Source organism: Solanum verrucosum, unplaced genomic scaffold (genome assembly GCF_900185275.1).
Source record: "Solanum verrucosum unplaced genomic scaffold, falcon-dt-bn FXZP01000028.1, whole genome shotgun sequence".
In the NCBI taxonomy this organism is placed as follows: domain Eukaryota; kingdom Viridiplantae; phylum Streptophyta; class Magnoliopsida; order Solanales; family Solanaceae; genus Solanum; species Solanum verrucosum.
In genome coordinates, this window is record NW_026020183.1 from 583,691 (window position 1) to 591,310 (window position 7,620).

A 7,620-nucleotide genomic window follows, 5' to 3' on the forward strand; every position below is an offset into this window, starting at 1 on the left:
ATGCATAATCCTTGACTATAAAAATAGTCCTGACCGGCAAGAATGGGCTAATTTTTGTTAGCCTGTCAACAATCATCCTAATGATTTCAAACTTATGTCGCGAATGAGGTAATCATACTGCTGAGCTGGTTTGTTGACCCAATTCGAAAACAACCTTTCTAATTATTGCATTTCAAAGACTGTTTGAAGGGGAAGACACCCCACGCAGACGAGGCATCAGGGAATGATCTTTTAGCAAACCTGATTATTGATCTTTTTAGTCCATATTTCACATGTGTGTTCTTTTACCGGAAGAATAAACAGATAACTCAATAGCTGCATTTCAATGGATGGACTATAAAATTGATTACTTTCGACTTTTTCATTCTATATTCACATTGAAAGTGCAACTGAATCTGACAAAAGAATAAGATTAGGGGAAGGGTAATCATCCAAATCTCGATATGACTAATTTGGTGCGAGTAAAATAATTTTTGTTCTCACTCCATTAATGTTGAATATTGATCAAAAGTAATTAGAGGTTCCTATTTAGTTGGCAGAGTAACACGTTTGTTAGGAGTCCTAGTTGAGTCAAAGCATATCTCCTGTTAGTTGCTAATATTTAGCTTAGTGGATAAGGTTGTGGTTAAGTTAGTGGGTCATGTTTCTCTTAGGTGGTTGAGTCTTAATTCCTATTTAAAGTGTCCTATGTATTTTCATTATTAATATTAGAAATATAACGTGAAAGTTCTCTGCAACTCTTCTTCTATCTTCTTATACGTTGTTTCTTCTTTCTTTATTCTCCAACAAAATTGGTATCAGAGCCAGGTTAGGTCAAACTGAGAGCAAATCAGTAGCAAGAAGAAAGTGACAATTGAGAACAAAGAATGTCTACCAATGGAGCATCTACCACATCTCAACAACTAATTCCCATCTTTAATGGGGACATACGAATTTTGGAGCATAAAGATGAAGACTTTGTTCAAGTCTCAAGAATTGTGGGATTTGGTGGAGAAGGGTTATGCTGAGGAAGATGAAGCACAAAGATTGCGGGAGAACAAAAAGAAGGACTCCAAGGCTCTGTTTTACATTCAGCAAGCGATGCATGACTCAATTTTTTCCAGAATTGCTGTTGCAGAAACCTCAAAGCAGGCATGGGATATTTTGAAAAAAGAATTCCACGGCTCGACAAAGGTAATGACTGTTAAACTCCAATCACTCCGACGTGATTTTGAAAATTCATCCATGAAAAGTAGTGAATCTGTGCAAGGCTACTTATCTCGGGTGAGTGCAATTGTTAATCATATGAAGGCATACGGTGACAAAATTACTGATGAAACTATAGTTTCTAAAGTTTTGAGAAGTCTTAATAAAAGATTTGATCATGTCGTAGCTGCTATTGAGGAGTCCCATGATTTATCTAATTATGGTTTTGATGAATTGATGAGTTCATTGCAAGCTCATGAGGATAGACTGAATGCTTCTCAAGAAAAGGGCGAAGAAAAGGCATTTCAGATCAAGGGGGAGTCCTCTTTCAAAGGCAAATCAGAAGTTTCAAATGCCAGAGGATATGGAGGCAGAGGTAGTTTCCATGGACGAGGTCGTGGCAGAGGATGAGCTCAGTTTGGTGGTGAGCACCGGCAATTCAAGAGCAATATTCAGTGTCGCTTTTGCAGAAAAATGGGGCACAAGGAAGCTGATTGCTGGACTAAACAGAAAGATGAACAACAACATGCCAATATTCAGTGTCGCTTTTGCAGAAAAATGGGGCACAAGGAAGCTGATTGCTGGACTAAACAGAAAGATGAACAACAACATGCCAATTTCACTGAGCAACAACAAGATGAGGGCAATTTGTTCATGGCTCACTCCTCAATAGATGTTGGTTCAGATGATGTATGGATAATTGATAGTGGTTGCTCCAACCACATGTCGGGCAGAAGGTCATTGTTCAAAGAACTTGACGAATTGGAGAAGTCAAAAGTTCGTCTTGGAAATGACAAGGCAATGACAGTCGACGGGAAAGGCACAATTGCTCTAAAAACTTCTCATGGTAATGTCAAACTTCTCCATGATGTGCAGTATGTTCCTTGTTTGGCCCAAACTTGTTGAGTGTTGGGCAACTGATGAATTGTGGATATTCTATTTTGTTTGATGACAATTCTTGTAGCATTCAAGATAAAATTCAGGACACAAAATTGTTGACATTCAAATGACTCAAAATAAAATGTTTCCTCTTGAAGTTTCTGATGTTAAAAGTTTTGCGTTAATTACCAAAAGCAATACGGAAGCCAATTTGTGGCATTTGCGGTATGGTCACTTGAATATAAAGGGGTTACAATTATTAGGTCGTAGAAATATGGTTCTTGGTTTGCCTAGAATTGATGCTCTTGAATTTTGTGAAGGATGTGTGTATGGGAAGCAAAATAGAAATTCATTTCCTGTAGGTAAGTCTTGGAGAGCATCTGTTTGTCTTGAATTGGTGCATGCTGATCTATGTGGTCCTATGAGTGTTGAGTCCTTAGGTGGAAGTCGATATTTTCTGCTTTTTACGGATGATTATAGTCGAATGAGTTGGGTATATTTCTTGAAATTTAAATCAGAAACATTTGAGAATTTCAAGAAATATAAGTCTTTTGTTGAAAGACAAAGTGGTTGTAGAATTAAGACTCTTCGAACAGATAGAGGTGGTGAATTTATATCAAATGAATTCAACACCTATTGTGAGGAAAACGGTATTCACAGAGAGATCACAGCACCATATACTCCAGAGCAGAATGGTGTTGCCGAATGCAAGAATCGGACAGTCGTTGAAATGGGTAGAAGCATGATGCAAGCTAGAGGTGTACCAAAATATTTCTGGGCTGAAGCTGTTGCTACCGCTGTCTACATGCTGAACATTTCACCCACTAAGGCTGTTCTTAATCAAACACCATATGAAGCATGGAGAGGTAACAAGCCCAAGGTAAGCCACTTACGTGTCTTTGAATGTATAGCTTATTCTTTGGTGAATTCCCAAGCTAGATATAAGCTTGATGAAAAATCAAAGAAATGTATCTTTGTTGAATATAGCACACAATCCAAAGCTTATAAGCTATATAATCCACTGAGTGGAAAATTTGTGATCAGTAGAAATGTTATGTTTAATGAAGATGCTAGCTGGAACTTTGATTCTGAGAATGTTAGTTCAAATATTAAGTTGCCGCCTACTGATGAAGCTTTTCAGCAAGAACCTGCAACAGTTTCTGTTCCAGGGAACACATCCAGCTCTTCTCCAACAAGTAGCAGCCGTGCTACTCATCAATCAAGAACCTCTGCTCCAACAAGTGATCACAGCTTAACCCCCCAAGGAAGTGGCAGCAGTTCTTCTTCAAGTGATTCTTTCAGTGAGACTCCACCAGCGAAATTCAGATCATTAAGGGAGATTTATGAAATTGTTCTTTTGCTTTGTATGTTACTGAACCCAGTTATTTCAAGGAAGCTGTAGAAAGTCCAGCATGGAAAAATGCAATGATAGAAGAGATGCAAGCAATTGAGCAGAATCAAACATGGGAATTGGTGAATCTACCGAAAGGAAAGGAACACATTGGACTCAAATGGGTGTTCAAAATCAAGCGTCATGCAGATGGGAGCATATAGCGATACAAAGCAAGGCTTGTAGCTAAAGGATATGCACAACATCAAGGTATTGATTATGATGAGACGTTTTCACTTGTCGCTCACTTTGAAACAGTGAGAATACTCTTATCTTTGGCTGCTAAACTGAGCTGGCCCGTTTATCAATTTGATGTTAAATCTGCATTCTTAAATGGGGATTTGGAAGAGGAAGTTTATGTTTCCCAACCAGAGGGTTTTGGTGTTAGTGGCAATGAGAGCAAAGTATATAAGCTCAAGAAGGCTCTTTATGGGCTAAAACAAGCACCACGGGCATGGTACAACAAAATTGACTCGTACTTCCTGAGGAATAGATTTGAAAGGAGCGAGAATGAGCCTACGTTGTATGTAAAGAAACAAGGTACAAGTGATTTTTTGGTAGTTTGTCTCTATGTGGACGACATGATCTATATGGGGTCATGTGAAACTTTAGTTGCTGAATTTAAATCTTGCATGATGAAGGAGTTTGAAATGTCAGATTTAGGTGTTTTGCAATACTTTCTTGGTCTTCAGGTGAAACAGGTAGAAGATGGTATTTTTGTTTCTCAAACGAAGTATGCAAAAGACCTCTTGTTCAAGTTCGGTATGCATAATTGTAAAGCGGCTGCCACACCCATGAATACAAATGAAAAATTTCAGCTTGAAGATGGCACGGATCTCGCTGATCCTAGTCACTACAGAAGCTTGATTGGAGGTTTGAACTACCTAACACATACTCGTCCTGATATTATGTTTTCTGTTGGTATGTTGTCTAGGTATATGCATAGTCCTACCAAGCAACATCTTGGTGCTGCCAAAAGAGTTTTGCGTTATGTTGCTGGGACAGTTGACTTCGGGATTTGGTACTCCAAAGCTGCTGATTTCAGCTTGACAGGATACAGTGATAGTGATTGGGCAGGAAGTATAGATAACAGAAAGAGTACTTCTGGAAATGTGTTCAATTTAGGATCTGGAGCGATCTCTTGGAGCTCAAAGAAGCAGGATGTGGTTGCATTATCATCATCGGAAGCAGAATATATTGCTGTAACTTCAGCAGCTTGTCAAGCCTTATGGTTACGAAGAATGTTAGTTGATGTTTTCTATTGGCAAGAGGGTGCGATAAAAATATTTTGCGATAACAAAGCAACAATTGCAATGACAAAGAATCCGGCTTTTCACAGCAGAACAAAGCACATAGACATCCGTTATCATTTCATTCGTGACCACACAGCAAGAGGTGATGTAGAGTTGAAGTTTTGCGGTACAAGGGATCAAATTGCAGATGTTCTCACCAAGGCACTCCCACAAGCCAAGCATGATCAGTTCCGGCAGAAACTTGGATTTTGTAATTTTGAATCAAGGGGGAGTGTTGAATATTGATCAAAAGTAATTAGAGGTTCCTATTTAGTTGGCAGAGTAACACGTTTGTTAGGAGTCCTAGTTGAGTCAAAGCATATCTCCTGTTAGTTGCTAATATTTAGCTTAGTGGATAAGGTTGTGGTTAAGTTAGTGGGTCATGTTTCTCTTAGGTGGTTGAGTCTTAATTCCTATTTAAAGTGTCCTATGTATTTTCGTTATTAATATTAGAAATATAACGTGAAAGTTCTCTGCAACTCTTCTTCTATCTTCTTATACGTTGTTTCTTCTTTCTTTATTCTCCAACAATTAATGCGATGTAGGAGCATCTTGAGGGCGTAAACGAAGGAAGTGGCTAGAGCCTTGCCTTGCTACATATTGTGGGCTCGATATTCCAGTTTATTTTCTTTTGCAAAAGAAGAGTGTCAAAGAGGAAGTTGTGTAGTCTTGTTGTTGCTGTATTTCGTTTGTAAATCTCATGAATAGCTTAGTATTTTGTTCTGGGGTTTAGGCATAAACATGATGGTTGAATTAGTCTGAAAATCCTTCAATGGTATATGTATGCGGAAGGGCTTGCAAATCATCAATAAAGAGCAAGACTACTCTATATGTATATATATATATATATATATGTGTGTGTGTTTGTGTGCGTCTTTTTCATACCTTGGGCATAGAGACCATGAGTTGGGTTATCTTGTCAACCTAACATGCTGACACAAATGTATTAAACTTCATTTAAATTATATAATATTAATTGAAATATTGATCCAACTATATTAACCTCACTCGATCAACATATCATAAATTTATGATTTAACAAAAAAAATTAATATGGATTTATCTTATAATATTTCACTGTCTACAAATGTTGTCTGCTTCAAGGCATGTTAACCCTTTAAAAATAAGACTCGAAAGGAAACTTGTGGCCACTACTTGTTCCATTGTCAACAGAGAAAAAATTGAGACAAGGACTTCTTCTGGCGATTGGCTAAGCCCATCCTCTACCTCCATACTAAGCAATTCCACATATATAGAACTTGTATTCTACAGTAGCAAATATTTTCAGATTGTAATTGGGAGAAGAAACTGAGGTCTCAGGTTTAAATCCTAGCGAAGACAAAAGCAATCATTCATGTCAAAATCACCCAAAAAAGAAGAACATACAATTATGTTGCAACAGCCAAAAAATAAGCAAGCTACCCCAAGTCTTCGATTGAAATCGATACGCATAGTAAAATTTCTGATTTCGCCGCCCAATTAGAACTCATGGACCACTAAAGCATTAGAAGATGACACACTTTTAAGTATAGTTCGGAATTTTGAATTTCTAGTACTACAATAACAACAAGAATTAATATCAAGAAAGAATATATAGACAATCTCTTAAATTTATTAATAAATCTATTTAAATATTAAAACTTCAGCATATTCAATTGCGCATCCAAATACATAATAAAGTATTATTAGACACTTTTGATTCAATTTTTTTATTTAAAAAAAATAAAAATGATTTCATTTTGTTCTCAAGCGCTTATTACATAGACAAAACTACTTAAGATATATCAACTCTTTTAACTATGACTACGGATGGCAACACGTCAATGCAAATGACATGATTCTCATGGACACGACAACCATATGATAATGCTTTTCTTGAAAATCAAGTAATTTTCTTACTTATCTTTGTCTTGGAGTAAGCAAGAAAAAAATATTATTTCGCAAAATATTTATATACATAATTTAGATAAATAAGAGTATGGGGTCAGGGTACATGGTAAAGTGTGGGGATTAGAGGTAAGAACGAGATAATCAACTTGAAATGTCAGTAATGAAATTTACTTTTCAAACACTTTTCAGAAAAATGTGCTGACTGACATGTTCATAAACGAGGAAAAATGTAACAAATTGGGTTTCGTGGTGTAGTTGGTTATCACGTCAGTCTAACACACTGAAGGTCTCCGGTTCGAGTCCGGGCGAAGCCAAGCCTTTTTTTTTCTCCTCTTTTCTCGTAAACTCGTAAAAATTGCGTCTTATAAGGCTTAATTTTCCTTCTTTCTCTATTAGGATAGTTTTAATTTGCAATGATTGAATTCGAGACTTTTAGTTTCAGACCACACATAAGTTTAAGGCACAAAAAGGATGAAAGAGATAAACATTAAAACACAATATATTTGTGAAGTTCCACTCTTACAAAACAATAACAACATACCTTAGTCCCCATGAAGTGAAGTTTTGGGGATGATAGACCTTACAACTACTTAGTGGATCAGATTCAGTTATAAAGAACATATAATATAACATAACATAATCGATTCCAAAGGAAACTTGATCATTATACCAAACGCTCGTTGACACATCCAAGCCAATAATCTGTATATGGATAAGTAGTATTCATTTCTTGCATTGGATTGTCTAAGTAGCGCAGAGTCTCTGTATCCATATTGAAATAACACCAGCTATTAAACGCCCAAAAGATTGCTCCATTGAAGAAAACTCCCGTGGTTTCGAATTGACATTGGAAACGGATCACGTCCAGGAGTTTGTCTCTGAAGAGTACATCTCATTATAATGTAAGCCAACATTAAGAATTCTATAGTGAGGTGATTCTGAAGGATCAAAAGCCAAACACAAGTCTCGCATATCACTCATATC

General features: G+C 36.9%; 1 non-coding gene across 1 annotated transcript; it reads left to right on the top strand.

Annotated features, from left to right (window-relative positions):
- The first annotated feature begins 6,876 nt into the window (after window positions 1-6,876).
- TRNAV-AAC (transfer RNA valine (anticodon AAC)) lies at window positions 6,877-6,950 on the top strand. Its single transcript has one exon. It is a non-coding gene; the product is annotated as a tRNA-Val (tRNA).
- The last annotated feature ends 670 nt before the right edge of the window (window positions 6,951-7,620 follow it).